General features: G+C 37.6%; 1 protein-coding gene across 2 annotated transcripts in view; it reads left to right on the top strand.

The window, feature by feature from the left end:
• The window catches only part of AHRR (aryl hydrocarbon receptor repressor), a 284,514-nt gene that overhangs the window by 32,347 nt on the left and 229,865 nt on the right, over positions 1-22,302 (top strand). The gene's annotated exons all lie outside the window — the stretch shown is intronic.

The raw sequence follows: 22,302 nt of genomic DNA, 5'->3' as shown, positions 1-22,302 counted from the left end.
ACCGCTCTTCTGTGGATATTAAGATAATGACTTTTGTCCTTTTGGGTCCCTCCTGATGCATGGGTGTCCCCAAAGCTTCTGTCCTACACCTTCTTTTTGTTCTCTACATTCATTCTCGGTGATGTCATGAGAGCTCAACTCCAGAGGGTTTCGAATGCCCAAATCAGGAATTTAAATGCCATTTTATAGGCAATGGACATATGACAGAAGGTTTTTTGCATATTTAGGATGTTAGATATTGCCAAATGTTGGCTCAGTTGTGATGAGCTGAATTTCATCCACTATGTTAATAGAAACCAAAAGTGTATATATATATATAATAGCAAAATAGCAACATTTCTACATTTTGATCTGTTTCCATTTCTTAATGTGAAACTTGGACTTTCCTGACTCTGAAATTGTCCACTAACAGTAATTAAATGGGGAGGAAGGAGAAGGGCAGAGGAGAGGGAGCAAGCATTTATTAAAATGCCTCCTATGTGCCAGGTACTGTGCTAAGCTCATTGAAGATATTATCTCATTTGATCCTTACCACAACCCTGTGAGGAAGGTGATAGATATATTACAGTAGAGGAAACTGAGGCAGACAGAAGTTAAGTGACTTAGCCAAAGTCACGTAGGTATCTGAGGCAAGATTTTAATTCAGGTCTTCCTGATTCCAGGGCCAGTGCTCTAACCACTGTGTCCCTTAGCTAAGGAACTATGGTTGGATTTACCAAAACAAAACAAAAAAACCAGAAGCAGCAGGCATAACTGAGACTTACCATTGCTCATACCTGAGTGACCTTATTAAGTAAGTCATGTAACCTCACTTAACCTTTCTTTCCTCTTCTATGAAAAAATAATAATAATAAATAAATAGTACTTAAGAAAATTTAAACATAATTATAAGTAAAATAAAAATTAAAATAATGATTCTATAAATTATGTATATTTTTATACATAAATAATATAATATACCATAATAAACATCTTGAAAAAATATACTATAAATATGTGATGTATAATATAAATAAATATAAAATAAACATTATAACACATAAATAATAAAGTAAAAATAATAAAAAATAATAAATCCTTGCCCTATTTTACTCCAAAAGATTATTTTGAGGAATAAACAAGAACATTTTTATGATAACAAAATATAAATTTAACAGATTATTATAATGAGGTATTATGGCAAGCAGCAAACATCTCTTTCTCACAGCTACTGGCTACATAGCCACTCTGTGGTTTCCTGGGCCACAGTATTTGTAGTGAAGGGAGACCGTACTATTCCACAGTAGCTAGGTGGTTTCCTGAAGAGTTGGTTACCTCTGAAAGATCTAGTGCAGGAAGCAGCAAGGTGACTCAGTGGATTGAGACAAGCTTAGAGATAGGAATTCCTGGGTTTAATTCCAGGCTCAGACACTTCCTAGCTGTGAGATCCTGGACAAGTCACTTACCCCTGTTTGCCTCCATTTCCTCTTCTGTAAAATGGGCTGGAGAAGGAAATGGTAAAACATTCTAGTATCTCCAGCTAGGGTCAGGGGCATGATTGGAATGACTGAACAACAAAAATTGATCTAAATTCCCCTTCTAGCTCCAAATCAATGAAGCTATAGTTTTATTAAGGTATAGGGTCCTGGTTTTATGTTTCCTGTGTTCATGAGGTGCTTAATATCTTGGAGCCTCAATTTCCCCATGTGATGGGTGAAGTCTGAAATAATGGAGGAAACAAAGATTTGAGTTTTTGAGCATATGGATTTACTAAGCAATGCTTGCTGGTTGCATAACAAACAGGGACCAGGTCTCCTCAGATTGGCCCTGGGCCCCCCAAAAGGCACAGATGTATTTTTATACATTAAAAGAAAATGATGAACAGAATATAAACCAGGATACAAGATTGAGAAATCTGATTTCTAATTGGAGGAAAGATGATGGACTTTCCAAGTTGGGAGGAGAAGAATAAGTTTCAAGGTCTATCCTTTCCCAGAATCAGAAAATGCCGATTAATTACATCCATCCATAGTATCCCATGGAAGATTTGCAGAAAAGAAGGATAATACATGTGACAGTACAAGATGGATTCTGTGTTCATGAGATAGAATCCAATTGTTTCTCTCCATTCCTATTCCAAACCAACTCTGTTTCATTAAAGGCCTTCATTCTGTCTCATCAATTATATATAAAATTGGAACAATACTACTCATAGCACCTAAATCACAGGATTGTGAAATTCAAATGAAATAAATTGGTTTGAAAACTTTTAAGTATTAAATAAACGGTCTGCTATTATTATCCTCCTCATTATTATAGAGACAACATAATGTAGTGATTAGAAAATTGTCCTTAGACCAGGAAGATCTGTTTTCAAAAATCCTGCCCCTACCATCTTGGAACATATAGTGGCTGTATGATCTTGGATAAGTCGCTTAATTTCTGAGGGTCCTACGAAGCTTTCTAATATGTTTCACAGAAAGTTGTTACTTATCTTGGTAGAAGTTCTCTACTGGGAGCTCCCTGCACTGATAGAATCCCGAGTCTTGTCCCTAATTCCTATGTGATTATGAGCAGGAATAACTGGAACACTCAAGAAAGGATAGAGAAATAGAGAAACAGATAGAGAAAAAGGTAGAGAAATTGTAGAGCTCCCCTTTGCTCTTCAGCAGGTTTCCTTCTTTATTTTGCTTCCATCTATATTAGTCATGCATTCATTAAAGAGGAAAGTGGGCTTCCAAAAACTTTCCATTGGTAAATATTATCAATGGCTTACCTACCATTGGACAATTGCATTCCTTTGGTTCTCTTGCTCTATACCCTGAACCTATCTCATTTGTACTCAGTTGTTTGCTTGTTGTCATTCTCAGATCATGAGAGGATAGGGACTATCTTTTACCTTTTCCTGTATCCCCAGCACTTAGCACAGTGCCTGGCACAGAGTAAATGCTAATAAATGTTTGTTGACCTACTCTTATCCTCTTTTTAGCTACATGTATGCCTCAGTCCTTATACTTACCTAATTTTAAGATTATTCCCCTTTATATCTCTTAAAATCTTATTTAGGTCATGCAATATATTGGGTGTTTCAAAAATTTTAATGCAGTTTTAAACTTTAATGGTTTAAAACTGTTATAAATGCCTTTTGGGACACCCTGTACTTGAGTAAATGTAAATACCCTAAGAATAAATTTATGTTTTCTTGAACATCGTCCTGATGAAAATGAAAAAAAAGATAATGTGTATAATTTAGTTTCAAATAAAAATCTTCAAGTCTAGTAATCTTCCATACTTTGGTAGAGAATTAAATCATGCCACATATCATACAATTCACTTTTTCTTCCATAGTACTAACATACAGAAAAGAAGCAAGCCAATCCCTTTTGCAAACTTCTTCCTTCTTCCAGCCTGACACAGACAAGAGAGCATCACTTTATCAATTTACCATCTTTACAAGTGAAATAACTCACATATTTCAACAGAAATTTCATAAACTAGATGTTACTCAGACCTCTTGATACCACCTTCACAACAGGATTTTGCTAAGTAATTTTTGAAAGCAAAAAGTGATTAAGTTGCCTAATACCATTTTTAAAACAAAAGGTTCAGACTAAGTGAGCTCTGAGGGACCTTCCAACTTGAGATCTTGTAGTGTTTTTGTCATAGAGGATTTGCATGAATCATTCCTGCTGAGGACTACTAAGTAAGGCAGATTTCAATTCAGTAGAAAGAATGGCTTTCTAACAATTAGAAAATGGAATGAGTTGCTTCAAGACAGAGTAGTTTCAAGTTCACCATCATTAGAGGTATTCAAGAAAAAATTGGATGATCACTTGGGGAGGGTGAAAAAAATTATGTTGAGCAGGATCTTAGGACTAGATGACCTCTAAAGTTTTTTTGAGTAACTCTCAGATACATTTATTTTGATTTTTGACTCATGTGGGAATGTTTTTAAAGATAAGCTAAGTTTAATTAATTATAAACTTCTTTCAGGTTCCAGATTAAACTGTTAATTTAGGTGGTCTCAGTAGGTGGCTAGGTGGGACAGTATGTGGAATACTGAGTTCAGATCTAGCCTCAGATACTTACTAGTTGTGTGATCCTGGGCAAGTCCCTTAAACCTGGTTGCCTCAGTTTCCTCATCTCCAAAATGAGTCAAAGAAAAAAATGGTAAACCACTTCAGCAAACTTTTCCAAGAAAACTCCAAATAGGGTCATGGAGAATTGGACATGACTGAACCAACTGAATACCAAAAGTAGATAGTTATTTTCTTGTTTATTATCTACTAAGAAATGGAAATTACCCAGTTCTCTTTTTTCTTCTCTGTGCTTAATTATGTACCCTACAGAGAAGCAGAGAAGAGAAACTCCTGTTTTTATGTCTCTGTAAGAAAATTCGCATTCAGTCAAGAATTAATCTTGGATAGCCATTAGTCATCCAGTCTGCTGATCCTATCACTTATGCATATTGCACTAAAATAAGAGACTAGTCATTTTGGAGAAGTTGGAAAATGCTAAGTGGAGGTCTTTGATTATTAAAATTCAGAGTTGCATTAGTTGTGAGAGGATGCCTTAGCCGAAAGAGGCTAGAAGTCTTGACCAATAAGGAGAGATGAATAGAATTTGCTTGGGTACAGAAATTAAAGGAAATTTCATAGACTGGGTGGTAGGGAATAGTAGAAAAGAAAAATGGAAAGGAGAACTTAAAACTATAGAGTTGGGGTAGGATGGATGGTAACCTAGGAAGAAGGCAATAATCATTGATTTGGGAACAATTTTAGGATGAATAAAATGTCTGCTACTATTATAAGCAAATCTTTGGGAATCTTCTGGGTCACTTATGTAATCTTTACTGTTTGGAATTTTCATATCAAGAAAAAAAATCACCCTACTCTTCTACTATTAAAGGCTGATCCCATTCTTTCTTTAAGATATTTAATAATTGTAGACATGTAGACTTGATTCATAAGAAGCTATGTAGGTACTTTAAGTTCTTGGATAAATCTAGTAGTTTGGATTTGAATAAAAGTAAAGCTCTTCATGACTCTCTCCATCTTCTTCTCTCTAACAATTTTCTTTTCCTTCCACCTTTACTTCTCTAGAGCTGTCTCTTGTTCTCCACAGTGGGGAGTTTGATTTTACTTTTTGGTTCAACCTTTGAATCTTCCTGGTGTCCTAAAATTCTCCATTTGGTTATGGCATAAGTTTAGGATAGATCCTTAAGTTCAGAATAGTTGGTCCAGTTGCCGAGGAATGAGGGGGCGTAGAAATTGAGGAGACAGACAAGACTTAGACATTTTAGCTAAAATATTTGCTCCCATGGTCTATTGTTGATTATGGCGGGTAGGATTTATTTCTACGAGAAGACTAACGGCAATTTTTAATTCAAATCTTCAAAGAGATGTCATGCTTTTCTAGGAGACTGCTATCTGGGGGGTTAGATGAGCAGTTTTATTTGCCACAGTTGTGGTTAGACCCAGGAATCCAAGTAAGTTTCCATATGAGTCTTTCATGACATAAAATGTGCAGCTGCTGCAGTGAGAGCTACTCCTTACTACTATGGCTGTGAATGAAGTTACACAGTAAAATTTTCTTCATTTCATGGACTTAAATTTTAGGTAAACATTTGGTAGCTGTGATTTGCAGCTGGTGGTGGGTGTGTTACTCTTGTTGGTCTGAAAGATAGGACAAGAAAGGCAATCTTCCAAGTAGATATAGCTAGTCTTTATTTCTTCATGTGAATTCAGTAGATATTAAATAGGCAAGGCCTATGGAACCACTTCCCATGGAAAGATGGGAGAAAAGATAATTTTTAGTGACAACAGAAAAATTGCTTGTTTTTTTCCTTATATAAACTCTTCCTATATGTGGACATAAAGTTATCTTTCATTTAATCTACTTTTAGAATTCAGAGGATTGTAGGACTTGGAGAAGGAAGGTCATCTGGTTTAATGCTTTCATTGTACAGAGGAGAAAAGAATCTGAGAAACGGGAAGTGAATTAGCCAAAGTCACACAGGTAGCAAATACAATGGCAGAGTGGGGATTGGAAAACAGATCCCTGGACTTCAATTCTGAACAAGGTTTTAGTTTCCTGACTAGTTAGTAGGAATGTGGGCAGCTAGTTGGCACAGTAGATAGAGTATAGGGCCTGGAGTTAGGAAGACTTATCCTGAATTAAAATATGGCCTCACACACTTACTAGTTATGTGACCCTGGGAAAATCACTTACTCTATTGACCTCAGTTTCCTCATCTGTAAAATTAATTGGAGAAGAAAATGCCAAACTACTTATGTATTGTCAAGAAAACTCCAGGGGGCAGCTGAGTAGCTCAAGGGTCCTAGGTTCAAATGTGACCTCAGCCACTTCCTAGCTGTGTGACCCTGGGCAAGTCCCTTGACCCCCATTGCCTAACCCTTACCACTCTTCTGCCTTGGAACCAATACACAGTATTGACTCCAAGACAGAAGGTAAGGGTTTAAAAAAAAAGAAAACTCTAAATGGAGTGTTAAGGAGCTGGACAGGATTGAAAAACAGCTAAACAAAGTAGGAATGAAGAAATCCAGAAATGAAAACAACAAGGTTGTAGTAGAAAAAGTCTTTAGAGCTCTCCTTCATCTCCCATTTCCATTCTCATCTTCAGCTTTCTAGGTTTGAGTATTTGTTGTTGTTCTGAACTCTTTTTATAGTCAGGTCAGCAGATCATAAGAAAATCATAGAATAGTAGAGCTCTTTCATACTTGAGGGAACCAAGGTCTGGAAAAAAATGAAATGTCTTCCCCATGGCCACACAGCAAAACTCTTAGCATAGTAGAGTATCCTTTGTTCTATGCTCCGATACCATCCTTAGCATCCTTCTGATTTACTGGCAGTTAATCCTTTCTGGGCCATAGTTGAGACCAGATTTAGGAGGTTGCCTAAGTAAAGAAGTACCATTTGTCCTACTCAAAGTATAGATTTTTTAACTGTGACCCAGGAAATTCCATTCTCTGCCTGAAAGGAGTCATTTAGACCCCTATAACTTCCTAGTGCCACCTTCTGGCTTTCTTTGGTTTGGGAGGTCTGCAGATCTCTTCTGCTGATTTCTTTAGATCCTTATGATTCTGCCATTATTTTAGTCTCTGACTTATCCCAAATTTGGGATATTAGGTCCTTTGCTTTGCACATAGGGTTAGGCCTAGGTCAATTTGAAAAATGGTGCACCTATCTTGGGATTGCACGTACAGGAATTATCCAAGTTTCCACATTTATTCTATTGCTGCTAAAAAGACCTGAATGTCTAGACCTAATAAATTTGTGGGATAATGTTATCATATGCAAAAAACACCTCCCATTGAAGAGTCATCAAAAGGTATAAGTCACACAATTCACAGAGGCCTTCTGCTCTGCAGTTCTTCTACATTGTGACTATTAGAGGATATACATGTAATTTCAAAGATTCCAAGTGTGGGTTTATCTATCTTGGCATTGCATTTTTTTTTCTTGGACAATAGAAAGCACTATATTATCTGGTCAGAGTCAGAAAAAGTCAATTAATCAGGAAAGAACCGATAAATATAAATAAGTAGGACATAGTCATATATATTTGTCAAATGATGCCTTCTCTAATTAGGGTGGAGAAGGAGGGAGGGAAATAACTGAGTATTTTAATGTAACAAATAAAAAAAAAAGAAAGTCATTTAACCTCTGTAGTCCTCACTATCCTCATCTTTAAAGTCCAAGGCTTGGTCCGCTAATATCTTCCTAATTCTAGGTCTATAAATATATGAATCTGAGGTTATAATCAGATTGTAACCTTTTTTGGATTTATTGGTGATATCTGCACTTATCTAGCAAATAGATTATAATACCAGAAAGAGTTCTAGGATGTTTATCAGTATTGAGTCCATTCTCACCTTCAATTGGAAAACTTTTGAGGTTTAACATAATTGACTTAATGAAAGAAATGAGAAGTAGATGTTAATTGAACAATTTCAAACTTTATTTCCAACTCTGACTTCTTTCTCTCCCATTGAAACAAAACCCATTACAATTGGGTTAATTGAATTTTATGATTATTATTTTATTTAAAAAATATTTTTCCATGTTTCCATGATTCATTTTCTTTTCCTCCCCTCGTCCCTCCCCTCTCCTGGAGCCAATAAGCCTTTCCACTGGGTTATACAAATGTTAGTTAATTGAATTTTATAGGGAAATGTGGCAGTGAATGTAGATGAAAAATGGTGAATTAGAGAGGCTTTCCTGTTAAACACTCTAAGAATTAACAATCTGTAACCATGAAGGTATCTACATCATCCTTAATGTAAAACAACAACAATGAAAACAAAAAGCCATGCATTTAGACCTTAACAATCCAGTGGTCTGATGAGGCTAGCATACATAATCAGACTCCAGAAAGTAGGAGATGCAGACATCCCTCTTCACCACTAGGTGGCCTCTCAGTGACTGATCTTTAATATATAATGCGGTATGTTGTGATAATTCCCCATATCTTAAATTAAGATTTGTGTTTGCATATGGCAACTTCATCATTTTAGTTATGACAGGAACATCGTATGGAAGAAGCTAACTTCACAGATGACAAAATAATTCTGTATTTATATCTATTTAGCAAAGATTTTTCAAAATTGTTAACAGGGCTTCAAAATGACTTTTCCTTAGAGCTGTCTTCTGCAGTGTGATTGGGACCCTTGGCTTTCATCCTACTTACTTCTGTTCTTTCCTGGGTGACTCAACCGCTTGTCTGGCCTGGCTTTGCCTTCTATGAATGGTTTCCTTAAACAGTAAATACAGCCCGAAGCTTCAATTTGTATACTGTGGAAGGATTTACTTGTGTTCTTCTGTCTCTTGGTGAAGACAAAAGTATAAGCATCTACCTGTGTTGTTCCATTCTCTATGTACATTTAACTTTTGCACTAAGAAACATTCAAGTGCTGGCAGGCATTGTGGGACCCTTCAGGACTAGTAGAGTTGGGTGGGTGCCAGCGATGCCTACCCACTGGGGGATCAAAGAATTCAAGGCAAGAAATGTATCTCCAATCACCTTCTGTCACTTGTTTACCCAGATAGAAAATGTAGCCAACTGGGTTATTGATGCTGGTAGTTTTTCAGTGAAGAAACTTTCCAGCTTCCTATTTGGAGTTTACCTTTGCAGTCGATACAGTTGCTACTGCAGGCTCTCCTTCAGTGTAAGTCAGGCTGTGAAGAAGATATTGTTATCACCAAAAAACTCTTTGGAGCTGCAAAGCTCTAGTTTGTCTCCCCCACTAGGATATAAGCTTATGGAGAATAGGACTTGTTTCATTCTTTTCACTTGTATTCTCAGTATTTCGCACAGTGCCTGGTACATAGTAGGAGCTCAAATAATATATGTTGATCATTTTCCTTCTCCAAGATTTTTAGCTGATCTTAACGGCAGGACTAGTGACATATTGAAGTGTTTAAACTGAGGATGAACCACAGGATAGAGAGGATGTAGATAGGATCCACCTTGAGGTAAAGAAAGTCTTTTAATACTTTTGAGATCTCTGAACTTTCGGGAAGCGAGTAGATGAAGGAGCTTTCTCACTTTACCCTCATTTTATAGCCCACTTTTATTGATACCCACCAGACAGCCCTGCCATCACTGCAACTCCATTGAGACTCCTCCCACAACTTCTCTCACTTTGCAGAACACTCCAGTAACCACCAGTGCTTTAGTCTGCCCCAGATGGGAGAGTTTCAGGTGCGCTTGCAGTTGAGTCCATCTTTGTCCCTTTCTGGCAATTCTAAAGCCTCCTCTCTCTTGATCATGATTTATCCTGTTTAGTTCTGGTTTGTACATAGCTATTTTCATGTTGACCTCCTCATAAGAGTATGATGCATTCATTGATTACAGTAGGGCTGCTTTTTGTCTTTTTTTTCCCCTTCATGTTCCCAATACTTAGCACATTACCTGGTGCATAGTAGGAGCTTAGTAAATGCCTCTTGACTAACAGATTAGTGCAGTATTTAATTAGAACACTTTGTAGTTTTGTGCTGACAGCATGCCATTTTGGACACACTAAAACTGATAAATAAGGCAAGAGGAGAAGTGTGTGTGTGTGTGTGTGTGTGTGTGAGAGAGAGAGAGAGAGAGAGAGAGAGACAGAGAGAGACAGAGAGACAGAGACAGAGACAGAGACAGAGAGACAGAGAGACAGAGACAGAGTCAGAAACAGAGAGAGCCAGAGACAGAGACAGAGAGAACAGTAAGGGCTAGGCAACTGGAGTTAAGTGACTTGCTCATGGTCACACAGATAGGAAGTATCTAAGTTCAGATTTGAACTCAGGACTTCCCCTCTCCAGGTTTGATACTATCAACTGAGCCACCTACCTGCCCCTTATATTTCTGTATGACATATGTACTTTGATTCTCAGTATTTACTAATATGATATAGTATCTTCTTCTAGGAGTGGGGAAGACTTCCGTGTTGATGCATTCACATTCTCTTGCATTTTTCCCTTTATGATCATTAAATTGGACTGATAGAAAGGCATAAAGGCAACACCTGACCTGAATTCAGATCCTGTTTCTGTCACATACTACTTTTTGTGACCTTGGGGGCTCCCTCATTCTCTGGGTCATAGTTTTTTTTATATGGTTTAAATTTTTAAGATTTTATTTAATTAGATGATTTAGAATAATTTTCCATGGTTACGAGACTCATGTTCCTTCCCTCCCCTCCCCCCAATTCCCTCCCATATATGACGCACAATTCCACAGGGTTTAACATATACCATTGATCAAGATATATTTCCTTATTATTAGTATTTGCACTAGGGTGATCTTCTAGAGTCCACTTTCCCAGTCATAGCCCCACTGACCCATGTGATCAAGTGGTTGTTTTTCTTCTGTGTTTCTTTTCCCACAGTTCTTCCTCTGTGGATCTGGATCTGGATAATATTCTTTCTCATATGTCCCTCTGAATAGTTCTGGATCACTGCATTGCTACTAGTAGAGAAGTCCATTACATTTGAATCTACTACAGTGTATCAGTCTCTGTGTACAATGTTCTCCTGGTTCTGCTCCTCTTGCTCTGCATCACTTCCTGGAGGTGGTTCCAGTCTCCATGGAATTCCTCCACTTTATTATTCCTTTGAGCACAATAGTATTCCATCACCAACAGATACCACAATTTGTTCAGCCATTCCCCAATTGAAGGGCATCCCCTCACTTTCCAATTTTTTGCCACCACAAAGAGCATAGCTATGAATATTCTTGTACGTGTCTTTTTCCTTATTATCTCTTTGGGGGTACAAACCCATCAGTGCTATGGCTGGATCAAAGGGCAGACAGTCTTTTAGCACCCTTTAGGCATAGTCCCAAAATGCCTTCCAGAATAGTTGGATCAGTTCACAACTCTACCAACAATGCATTAATATCCCCACTTTGCGCCATCCCCTCCAGCATTCATTACTTTCCGTTGTTTTGATTTGTATTTCTCTGATTATAAGAGATTTAGAACATTTTTTCACGTGCTTATTAATAGTTTTGATTTCTTTATCTGAAAATTGCCTATTCATGTCCCTTACCCATTTATTAGCTGGGAATGACTTGGTTTTTTGTACAATTAATTTAGTTCCTTATAAATTTGAGTGATTAGACCTTTGTCAGAGGTTTTTGTTATAAAGATTATTTCCCAGTTTGTTGCTTCCCTTCTAATTTTGGCTGCATTGGTTTTGTTTGTACAAAAACTTTTTAATTTAGTGTAATAAAAATGATCTATTTTGCATTTTGTAATTTTTTCTAATTCTTGTTTGGTCTTAAAATCTTTCCTTTCCCAAAGGTCTGACAAGTATACTATTCTGTGTTTACCTAATTTACTTATTGTTTCGTTCTTTATGTTAAAGTCATTCACCCATTCTTAGTTTATCTTGGTATAGGCTGTGAGATGTTGATCTAAACCTAATCTCTCCCATACTGTTTTCTAAATTTCCCAGCAGTTTTTGTCAAATAGTGGATTTTTGTCCCCAAACCTGAGATCTTTGGGTTATCACAGACTGTCTTACTGAGGTCACTTATCCCAAGTCTATTCCACTGATCACCCCTTCTGTCTCTTAGCCAGTACCATATTATTTTGATGACCACTGCTTTATAGTACAATTTAAGATCTGGTACTGCTAGGCCATGTTCCTTTGCATTTTCCCCCCCATTATTTCCCTTGATATTCTTGATCTTTTGTTCTTCCAAATAAACTTTGTTATGGTTTTTTCTAATTCAGAAAAAAAAGTTTTTTGGTAGTTTGATGGGTATGACCCCAAATAAGTAAATTAGTTTGGGTAGGATTGTCATTTTTATTAAGTTAGCTTGTCCTATCCATGAGCAATTAATGTTTTTCTAGTTATTTAGATCTAGTTTTAATTGTGTGGAGAGTGTTTTGTAGTTGTGTTCATATAGTTCCTACATTTGTCTTGGCAGATAGATTCCTAAGTATTTTATACTGTCTGTGGTGATTTTAAAGGGAATTTCTTTTTTGAACTCTTGCTGCTGGGATGAGTTTATCTGGTTTTTAAAAGGGTGGGGTAGACTAGGTTTGGGGATCTTAATTTGAGTGCTGTGAACTTGTTTTAAAAATTAATATTTTAATAGCTATTTCAATATATTTACTTCCCTTGGTAATTCTGTGTATTTCAAAAATTTATTACATATGCTTCTCCAGACTGCCAAAGAAGCCATGGCATGAAAACAGACAAAGAATTCATGGACTGGATGATCAGTATGTAACACAGGATTTGCAACATATGTTTAGTAAACACTTGATAAATGCTTTCATCTATTGACTGATACACTTATAAAGATATCCAGCCAGACAGCCATTTCCTAAAATTTTCTTCCAGTTCTAATCTGTGATTTTTGGGGTTTCTTGGAATGAATTGATCAGTTGAGTTTAGGCTTGTTCAGTTATTTTTTTCAATAAGGTCCAGCTCTTTGTGATCTCCTTTAAAGTTTTCTTGGGAAAGATTCTGGAGTGGTTTGCCCTTTCCTTCCCCAGATCATTTTACAGATTAAGAAACTGAGGCAAACATAGTTTAAAATGACTTGCCCTGGGTCACACAGCTAGTAAAAGTCTGAGGCCAGATATGAAGTCATGAAGATGAAAACAGTTGAGCTTAGGAAGGGGTAGCTGAATCAGAGTTTTGAGGATAGAAAGGGAAAGAATTGAGAGATTAATACTGAGACTTTGGGAAGGGAGAGTCTCTGTTTTTATAGGAATCTCAGATGCAATGTTGTCTGGAGGGAAATAAAGAGATTTACTTGGTTTAAGTTCATATCCTTGGTCTTTCGCCATGTGTGTATAGATTATATCATAGTTCCAAATTCTGTTTGACTTTAGTTTGCTTTTCTTTGACTGTAATCCGAATTGCTTTTGCCTTTTCCCAGTGTTACATTTGGGATCTAGCTGAAGATTTGTCATGTTCCTTGGTTGGGCTTGTTTCCAGCCATGTTGCCAAGCTTTTCTTTCACTTGGAGGTGAAGTGATGGTGTTTCAGATGGGGAGGTGACTAACTGTTGGTAGGGAGACAGTCCTGACCCTCATTTTCAGTTCCTACAAGGATACAGCAAACAGAGATGGCTTTTCTCTCAGACTGCATCTTGTCATCTTGAGACAGCTCTTTGGAAGTTTCACAGGCCAACTTCTTTCATTTGGGCAGCCTGGAAGCATCTGTGGTTTGGCCCAATTTTCTGATCTCCATTCTCATGTCCTTTATGACAAAAAGAGAAAGAAAAGTGAATAGATCTTGCTTGGTATGACTGACTCCTTGTTCCCTCAGATGCTGGCAAGGGTCTCATTGTAGTCTCTCTATGTAATAGCCTGTAGTTAGCTTTCTATTATGCCGAGGGAAAATCTCAACACTCTTCTTCCTTGGGATTTGGATCCCTTGGAGATTAGTTGCTGCAGGATGTAGATGCTTGGAACATAAAGTGGGAAGCAATTAGGTACAATGGAAAGAACCCTGGGTCTGGAGTGATAAGCTCTGGGTTCAAATTCCGACTCTGCTGCTTACAATTTGTGCAAGTCATACCTTCTCTGGCACTCAATTTTCTTATTTGTAAAATGAGGGGGTTGGTCTAGGAAGCCTTTGAGATATGACCTAGATTTAGGATCCTGCTTTCATTAAATCTTCCCTTGATAAATAGGATTTTAAGTTCTTCAGTATTTAATCTGATCTCTTGATCAGAGATAATAATATTCACTTGCATGTTTTTGGATGAAGAGGTCATAGAAGATAACGAACAAATACTAGACACCTAAACTCAAGTACTTGCTTTGTAATATACTACTGGAATATGATCAGTTACTCTCAGCCTTTTGTCATTGTTGTTATCAATACTGAAATAATATTGATCAAAGTGCTTTGAGAAAGCACTATGTAAATGTAAATAATTATGCAAATATTAGTTATTTTATGGCTCTAAAAAGAAATATATGTGTATATATATTTATTTATTTACATCTCAGGCTATCTAAGTATTTATATCAGATGGGTCCAGATAGATCACTGCTTTGAAAAGTCAAGCAGATTGGTACCAGAGACATGCAAATGTGGTCTAGATTAAAAACCAACCAACCAACCCTTACCTTCTGCTTTAGAATGAATACTGTGTATTGGTTTCAAGGCAGAAGAGCAGTAAGGGATAGGCAGTGGTGGTGTAAGAGACTTGCCCAGGGTCACACAGCTAGGAAGTGTTTGAGGCTAGATTTCAACCCAAGATCTCCTCACTCTGTGCTACTCTCAATTCACTGAACCACCTAGCTAACCCCTAGAGTTTTTTTAAGATGAAAATATAGATTTTTGAAACCATAGACTGGCAAGTTTAATAGTTTTGTTCTGGATGATTAATGAAAGGTGATCACTTAACGCCAGCCTGGGTTCACTATGGACAGGTCATTCATTCCCAACTACATTTCTCTTTCAATGCAGTTTATTGATTAACAAAGCAGGAAATGAGTTTGATTCTTTTTATTTTCTCCAGTTTATCCTGTATATATCTTATTTGTATATGGCTCTTTTCATATTGTCTCCCCCATTGGACTTGATTCCAGTGTCGTGTTTGACAATACCCCCAAAGACTCTCATATGTTCTTGTGGGGAAAGTGCACAAATAGGAATCTTGGGGATGGATAATAGTGCTGTTTGATGGGTTTGTGGTCAAATGAACAGCCATATCTAAAATGTGTTGCTTAATGAACCAGAGCAACCTTGAGGGAGATTTCTAGTGTATATCATAGTGTTTTTCCCATTGCCCTCTCACAATAGCACAAAATCCCAGAGTTGGAAAGTACTCTTGTATTACTATCCTAATCAACATTTTTTTCCCAAAGAAAAACTTGGACAAAAGTATAGAGAGCATGCTCATCAAGTTTCTGAATCACACCATGCTGGAAGGAATATTTGATAAATGGATGACAGAATCAAGATTCAAAAAAGGGGATGACAAGCTGAAACCCTGGGCCAAACTCATTGAAATAAACTTCATCTGGGAAATAAATAAAAAGTTGTACACTTATGGTTTGTTGGTTGGTTTCTTTGTTTTTAAATGAACAAGTAAGGATGAGAGATACTTGGCTGATAATAGTTCACATGTGAAAAAGATCTGGTGAGCTAACAGTGACAATAAAAGTGAACATAATTTAGGGCATCTTCACAGGCTATCCCTCATTCTTGGAATGTTTTCCTGCCTCTTCTCCACCTCCTGACTTCCTTCAAGTCCCAGATAAGATCCCATCTAATAGTGGAAGCCTTTCCTAATTACACTTTCTTAAAAAAAAACCTTACTTTATGTCTTAGGATCAATTCTAAGGCAGAAGACTGGCACAGGCAAGGCAGTCAGATTTGCTGTTCTGCTTGGACCCAGAGAACAGAACTAAGAGTACCTTGAAGGACAGTAGGCATCATACAAGTATAAAGAATAAAACAAGCCCAACTTATAATGAACTTACATTCTAATAGGAAACCCACAATTACATATGAAAAATATATATGAAATAAGTTAATAAATAATGAAATAGAAGACAGCTATTGTGTGCTCATCAAATTCCTTTTTTAAAATTTATTTAGATTCTATTTTACATATTTTTCCAGATTACAAGTATATGATACTTTGTAATGATACTTTATTTTACCAATTACATTAATAGCAATTTTCCACATGAATTTTCTGAAGTTATATGATCCAAATTGTCTTCTTCCCTCCTTTCCTTCCCCCTTCCTGGATCTGGTAAACAATTTGATCTGAGTTATTCACGTATTATCTTGTAAAACATATTTCTATATTGTTCATTTTGTAAAAGAATACTCATATAAAACCAAAATCCTGAAATAAAATCCTAAGTAAACTAAGGCATAAAAATCATATCTATTATTTTAATAATTGTTTTCTGATATTTTGTGATCCATGCTCTCTATCTTCTCTCTGAGATGACAGGTAATATGATATAGGCATTACATGCACTTTTATGCAATACATGTTCATCATGCTATGAAAGAAGATACATATCACTTACACCAGGGAAAAATTCATGGAGTAAATAAAGTGAAGAATGATATAGCTTCATCCTACATTCAGATTTCATCAGTTCCTTCTATGGTGGCCCTCATCATATTTCCAAGTTTCTTTCCTCCCCTCTCTTCCCTTCCCTTCTCTCTTTTCCCCTCCAAATTTCCAAGACTCTTCTCTTCCTTCTTCCCTCCTTCTCTATCTCATCCACACTTGAAGTGTAGTGGCACTCATGGGCCCAATTCTGGCACTTTTTGGCCCAGAATATTTTTCAGATTAGCACTGATTCATCCCTTCTTAGGCAGCCTGATAGCCCTCTGCTCACCATATTGATTCTGTACTTGTGAAAGACAGTCCTTTGGCTTTTCATTCTACTTTTGGCTTCTGAACTCAAGTGAACCACCAGCTTCAGCCTCCTGAAGCAGCATAAAATAAAGGTGTGAGCCAGCATTCCTGGCTAAGGGAAAATTTCTTAACAGAGTTGTACAAAAATGGAATGGGCTATCTCTAGAAGTAGTGAGTTCCTCATCCTTGGAGGCTTTCAAGCAGAGGACAGATACTCACTTATTGTGGATGTTATAGAAGACATTCCTATTGATATACAATTTGAATTTTGTGGACTCTGAGATCCTATTATTCTATAAACTCTGCTTTAAAAAATTTGGCTATGATAAATAGATTTATTTCATCATTGTGGATACTCGCTCCCCTCATAAAGTCTCTTCCATGTCTTTGTGTCTTCCTCCGAAGATGAACCCAACCTGCTGAAGGCTTCCTCTGTTTTTCTTGATAACTCAAGGTTGCACTTAGATTGTCCATTTGTCACCTCATTCTTATTATAGGGTTAAATCTGTGTCTTTTTCAATTCAATATTCAATATTAATAGCTTAACACAGAGATTGGATAGGCAGTCATAGCTGTCACGTAGCTGGAGCTTGTTCTAAAATACCCATCACTTCAACAGTGGGTAGAAACTCAGCCATATCTTTAAATAGAATTCTAAGCCTAGTTAGTACAAAAGAACAGAGGTATTAACTCTAGTTTTGCAAGGTATGTGGGGCCTGCTACTTATTTTATATATATATATATTTTTTTGTTTTTGTTTTTGTTTTCTCTTCAACCACTTTTGACACAGACTAGCCTGCTTTGCCCCAAACACACACTCATGTTAATTGCCATTTGGATGTCCCCCCCCCCCCCCCTGTATCCAGCTGCCTCATACAATGAGGGAAAGTTTTAGGAGAGGAGGAACAATGGAGGAACTTTTGACTAGTCTGTTGAGGGAGAAGGGAAGTTTGGACTGGAGCCAGAGGTTAGATTAATATATTGGGCAGCTAGGTAGCACAGTGAATAGAGTTCCAGGTCTGGAGTCAGGAAAACTCATCTTTCTGAGTTCAAATCTGATGTCAGACTCTTGCTGGGAAAGTCACTTAAACCTTTTTTCATGTTTCTTCAATCTGTAAAAATGAGTTAGAGAAGAAAGGCCAAACCATTCCAGTAGCTTTACTAAAGAAGGTCACAAAGAGTCAGACATGACTGAAAATACTGGAAGATTAGTTTATTAGCTCTTCTGATATTTGGCAAAAGCTCACTTATTGGCCATTCTCTATTTTATTAATTATCAAGGCTGCTTCAATCCAGAATGGCTTGAAAGTTATCTTCATGATCAGCATTTTTCCTTTCAAAATTTCATTATTCTGAGACCTCTTGCCTTTTTTCTGTCTCAGATCCTTCTTCTCTGTTTTACCCAAAGGGCCCCTTAAGGGGAATAGGTCAACTTTAGCACTTACTGTTTCTTACCCTTGGAATAAAAAGATAGAATTAGAGGGAATATAAATTGAATTAGACACTTAGCTCTTGGGCCATCCAAAATGGAAATTTTCAGTGTGTTTTTTTTCCCATATCATGAGCTATAATATATTTACTTCTCTGGATATGTTGAATCTCCTAGTAGAATATAAACATCTTGAGAGCTGGCATACTTTTTGTTTGTTTCTGCATTCCTAGCTCAACCCCTTGCATACAGTAAACACTTAATGAATGTTTGTGAATTCAATTTTGAGAGGCAAGAATTTGACTCCTTATTTTCACAGCATTCAAATACACTTGTCAATTAGAAAAGCATGGCCTCATCCTTTAGAGAATTTAGAATAAAGTGCTCAAACTTAAACTTATGTCTATAGACTACCTAACCTTTCATTAATGAGTTCCTCCCCCTACTTGACTGCCTTTAAAATATATTTCTCTGTGGTTTCTTATGCCAGCTCGAGCTGAGTAAATCTCACCCTCTCCTGTCTTCACATCCTCATGCATGTCATACATCATACGTCATTCCTTTCTCCTTGAGTACCTTTCCCCATTTGACTGCCAAAATGTCTTTCTCCTTCAAAATTTTGCTCACCAATCACTTCTTCCATTCAGCCTTTTTTTAGACCAGCACCACATGGGTTCAGTGATTGACTACTGACCTCTCTTTTCCCCCTCTTTATCCCAATTACTTCTTTCTACTAGAAGTAAGAAAAGGGGCCCTGGAGAAAGGGAGGCAGTGAACAAAAGTTAGGTGGAATGAATGGAAACTGTTAAGGGGAAAAAAAGCAAAAAGGAGATGGGTACTGTGGAAAATGATGGTGAAGACCATGAGCCTCTTGAGGGCAAGGACTGTCTTTTACCTCTCTTTGTATCCCCAAGGTTTGGCAGAATGCCTAGAACAAAATAGGTGCTTAATAAAGGTTAACTGACTGTTCTGAAGCTAGAAATGCTTTGAAAAAGAACCCGAGTTTGCAGAATTTGTTCTTTTAAACTCATGCTGCAGAAAATTTGCTAACTTGTAGAAAATTACAGCTTTTGTTTTTTCTTGTGTTTGAGAGACTGATTTCATGATCTCTGTCCAAGGAATATACAGAGGATCAAAATGCAATAATTTTGATTTCCTTCTTTTATCACATGGACCTGTTTCTGCACTCTTATAGATTAGTATCCCATTAGAAAAATACATTGAATATACTGATTTTCATTGGAGTCTAATGACCAACTGATTTCTGGGTTCTAATGATAACAGCTCATGTTTACATAGCACTTAAAGGTTTGTGCAGTGCTTTACAGATATCTCATTTGATCCTTACAACTCTCATGGAAGTAGGACCTATTAGTATTATTCCTGTTTACAAATGAGGGAACTGAGACTGACAGAGATAAAGTGGTGTACCCAGGGTCACGCAGCCAGTAAACACTTCTTCCTAATTCCAGGTCAGTACAAAAATTAAGTGAATGAAATAAATTCCTCAAACAATCAGAGCTCATATACAGAGGAAGTCTACTGACTTGGTATGTTAGGTGTCCAAAGGGATTCTCAGAAGAATTTAGGCAAAGGGATCACTTCAGTTTCCAAGCCATCCCTATCTTCTCTTTATATGCAAGGAGCATGCCTGGAGAAAGACCAGGGAGATTAAGTGACCACGAGGCAACTAGGTGGCATAGTGGATAGAATGCTGAGCCTAGAAGACTCATCTTCCTGAGTTTAAATCTGGCCTTAGACACTAACTAACTGTATGGCAAGTCTCTTAATCCTGTTTGCCTCATTTTCCTCATCTGTATAGTGACTTGGAAAAAATTGCAAAACACTCCATTAACTCTGCCAAGAAAACTTCGAAATGGGATCATAAACAGTTGGACATGACTGAAACAACTGAACAACAACAATAAGTAGTCAAAAAGAACTAATGTAATTTTTTTCTTTGTTTTAGATTAGACTTATGATTTCATTGGAACACCCAGAGAGTAAGCTCTCTTTCCTAGGAGATGAAGGTTCTAGTCCTTACCCTGAGACTTACTGACTTCGTGATCTTGGGCAAACCACCCACTTCTCTGCTCTGGACCTCAGTTTCCTCATCTGCATAGTAAAAGGTTGGACTAGAGGATCTGTAAAACTCCTTTCAGTTCTGATAGTCTATGAACAAATAGAAACTTCTCTGTTTGCTATTGAAAGCCCTTCCTACCATTTTCATCTTTTGTTTCCTATGCCTCTGCATTTCATACTAGGATCTAGCTGTTGTGTCCTACTTGCTCTTCCTCACACCTGATACTATCTGCCTCCATGCCTGTAATATTCCCCTGGTCACACCTGCTTCTTAGTTTCTGATAGCCTCCTTCAGACTCACCTCAAGTGCCATCTTCTCCAAGATATCTTCCTCTTAGCCTCTCTCTGAGATTTTCCTCTACTCTGGATGTGTCTTGAATGTCCAGAGTTATTTGCAAGTTACCTCCATCCATAACATTTAAGCTTTCTGAGAAGACAGAGACTGTGTTTTGGATTCTCTTTATATCTCTAGTACTTGGCGTAATATCTGGCACGTAGTGATTCCTAGTCACTACTGGTTTATGGACTCCTTTTCTTTTTAGTTTTCTTTGGATGTTTTAAATATAAAGTGTTCGTCTGCTTGCTGAATCTAATCCTAAATTGAATTGAGAGGACCAGTCAAAACGAAGAATCTCAGTAAATCAAAAACTGCAAAGAAGAGCTCCCCATCCAAGGAAACTGCAACCCCCCTTTCTGCTGTGACACACAGGCTCAGCCTGATTCTGTGCTTTCTGCCTCTGTGAAATGATTAGAATGAATGATTAGGTGCTACATACATTTGCAGTGGAGAGATGAAACAAAATGACTCATGTGGTTAGCCATTTCTTTGTATTAGTGTATGGCAGGGATTTCGAATTGTAAGTAAAGGTGAGGTTGCCAATGCTGTTCTTTTGGGTTTGGGTGGGGCATGCACACATTCAGATCCAGGGAGTGAGGGGCGCTGACAGATTCCCTTTATGAAACAAAGATCTACTATGTATGTGCACAGCTCGACTCGCTTAATATCTAGAAATTACACAGTTTTTACCATGTGCCAGGTGCTGTGTACCAAGCACAAAAAATACAAAAAAGGCCCCTCCCTAACAAACCAAATCAAAGAATTCAGTCCCTGCTCTCAAAGAGCTCCCCATCTAATGAAGGAGACAGCATGCAAACAAGGATGTCTAACCGGGTCATATTTAAATTATAAATTTGGAGGAAATCAGCAGAGACAAAGCATTGTGATTAATCAGGACTGAGAAGGGCTTCGTGCAGGAGATTGGACTTCAGCTGAGACTTGAAGGAAGTCAGAGTAGAGATGAGGAGGGATGGAGTTCAGAATCAGGGCACGATAAAGGGCCCCAGGTGAGAAACAGCAAGAGCCGTGTCACTGGATTGCAGAGCAGAGAGAGGGAGGGAGTTAGGCTTAGGAAGAGTGGGGACCACGTTGTGAAAGCTAATGAGAGGATTTCATATTTGACCTGGAGGCCATAAGGAACCACTGAGGTTTATTGAGTGGTCAGGCCTGCATTTTAAGACAGTCAGTCTGACAGCTTGGAATGGGGAGAGACTCGAGGCAGAGAGTCTAGTCCAGGTGTCAGTCCAGCAGTTGAAGTGTCAGAGGAGAGAAGCGATAATATAGGAGCGAAGATAGGAATGACAGGATTTCACCATTCTTTGCATTTGAGAGACAGTGAGAAGTTGTCATGGAGGCTGGAGGGGGCTTGTGTCCTTTACAGTAATGGGCAATGAAGAGAGGAGGAGTTGGGGCAAAGAGGATGAGTTCAGTTTTGAACATGTTGAGTTGAAGATGTTTATGGGACATTCAGTTTGACATGACCAAAAGGCAGTTAGAGATGGGAGACTAGAAACTGGGAGAAAGATTTGGGCTCGACAAGTAAATCTGAGAATCTTCAGTATAGAAATGATGCTTTAAATCAGGGGATTTATGAGGTGATGAGATCGC

Source organism: Monodelphis domestica, chromosome 3 (genome assembly GCF_027887165.1).
Source record: "Monodelphis domestica isolate mMonDom1 chromosome 3, mMonDom1.pri, whole genome shotgun sequence".
Lineage (NCBI taxonomy): Eukaryota > Metazoa > Chordata > Mammalia > Didelphimorphia > Didelphidae > Monodelphis > Monodelphis domestica.
Note: the sequence above shows the minus strand (reverse complement) of the source record. Positions and strands in the feature narration are given on the sequence as shown.